Raw genomic sequence first — 2044 nt, forward strand, 5'->3', positions numbered from 1 at the left:
GATTAGAATGCATAATCCCAGGCCGGGCACGGTGGCTCATGCCTGTAAACCCAGCACTTTGGGAGGCCGAGGCGAGCGGATCATGAGGTCAGGAGTTCGAGACCAGCATGGCCAACAGGGTGAAACCCTGTCTCTACTAAAAATACAAAAATTAGTCTGGTGTGGTTGTGCACGTCTACAATCCCAGCTACTCAGGAGGCTGAGGCAGGAGAATTGCTTGAACCCGGGAGGCAGAGGTTGCAGTGAGCCGATATCACGCCATTGCACTCTAGCCTGGGCGACAAGAGCAGGATTCCATCTCAAAAAAATAAAATAAAAAAGAATGCACAATCCCCTGAAATCATTGAAACTTACAACTTCACTTAGTAGTAAATCTCCCCTCTACCAGCTGAGCCTGGAAACCTGCAGTAGGATGGGAAGATCCGGCCTTCTGCTCTCTACCCTCCACCCCTCTCACCTCTCTCTTCTACTCAATACCTGATGTTTTGTTCTCCCCGAAAATGGGAGGAGTTTGGCAGGGAGAAAGATGAAGGGAATAGACTAGTTCTTACCTCATTTGATGGCTTCATATTCTCTGGATGAGGAAGATGGTTAATAGGGACCCTTTCTTTCTAGACATCTTCATTGGCTTATCAGAGCTTCCCGATGGGACCTTCTCTCCTCAGTAATGGTTATCCAGCTGGGTGGTGTGTGTGGATGTTTATTATATAATTAGCTGTACTTTTCTGATGCTTTATTTTTAATTTTCTTAATCAAAAAAATAAGAACTGAGAGGAAATCAAGGGAAAGAATTCTAACTCCACATGAAAACAACAACCTTGATCGAGCCTGGGCCAGCATGGCGGCGCCCATGTAACCCGACCCGCGCCGCAAAGGGAACGGCGGCGGCAGCGCGGGCCCCGCGGGGGTTAGAGGTCATCATGCTCAGGGTCGCGTGGAGGGCGCTGAGTTTGATTGGGACCCAGGCCCCAGTCCTCGGGCTGCCGGGCGGTGGGAGCGCCAAGTGTCGTTTCAACCAGCCGGGCCTGTAGCCTCGAAGTCTCCTCCTCCAGGCCGCGCGCGGATATGTCATCCAGAAACCAGCCCAGCCTGGGCAGGATGATGACCCACCTCCTTCTACACTGCTCAAAGACTACCAGAATGTCCCTGGAATTGAGAAGGTTGATGATGTCGTGAAAAGACTCTTGTCTTTGGAAATGGCCAACAAGACGGAGATGCTAAAAATGAAGCAAGAACAGTTGATGAAGAAGATTGATGCAAACCCGGAGGACACCAGATCCCTGGAGGCTCGAATTGTTGTCTTGTCCGTCAAGATTCGCAGTTATGAAGAACACATGCAGAAACATCGAAAGGACAAAGCCCACAAATGCTATCTGCTGATGAGCATTGACCAGAGGAAAAAGATGCTCAAAAACCTCCGTAACACCAACTATGATGTATTTGAGAAGATCTGCAGGGAGCTGGGGATTGAGTACACCTTCCCCTCTCTGTATTACCGAAGAGCCCACCAAGAAGGCTCTGTGCGTTCGGGTTTTTCAGGAGACTCAAAAGCTGAAGAAGCAAAAAAGAGCCTTAAAGGCTGCAGCAGCAGCAGCCCAAAAACAAGCAAAGCAGAGGAACCCAGACAGCCCTGCCAACACTGGACCAGAGACACTCAAAGACAGCCAATAAATTCTGTTTAATCATTTCAAAAAAAGAAAACAACAACCTTTGCTGAATAGAAACGTGCCTTATCAGTCTCTCTCTCTCTCTCTCTCTCTGTGTGTGTGTGTCTGTGTGTGTACGTGTATTACCAATCATTTCTCCTCTCCTGCCTTCATTTTTATCACCTACTCAGGCCTAGAAACATAAAAGCTTGTCTAGATTGAGATTAACTCCCTTGCCCTGTCACATGCTAGTTTATTTCTTACTCCTTCTGAATAAGCAGAGCAATACACCACTGGTTTCTAATTTCTTCAAGAATAAATGGCCCTGGCCAGAATCCAGTACACTCCCATTCTCCTGGGACCTCGTCAAGAGAACTGGAACATCTCTGCCCTCAACC

At 48.2% G+C, this 2044-nt stretch overlaps 1 pseudogene across 1 annotated transcript; it reads left to right on the forward strand.

Annotated features, from left to right (window-relative positions):
* The first annotated feature begins 788 nt into the window (after positions 1 to 788).
* Positions 789 to 1701, forward strand: LOC718596 (small ribosomal subunit protein uS15m pseudogene; annotated as a pseudogene). The gene has a single exon (XR_003726978.2). The product of XR_003726978.2 is annotated as a small ribosomal subunit protein uS15m pseudogene (transcript).
* The last annotated feature ends 343 nt before the right edge of the window (positions 1702 to 2044 follow it).

This window comes from Macaca mulatta, chromosome 2, assembly GCF_049350105.2.
Source record: "Macaca mulatta isolate MMU2019108-1 chromosome 2, T2T-MMU8v2.0, whole genome shotgun sequence".
Lineage (NCBI taxonomy): Eukaryota > Metazoa > Chordata > Mammalia > Primates > Cercopithecidae > Macaca > Macaca mulatta.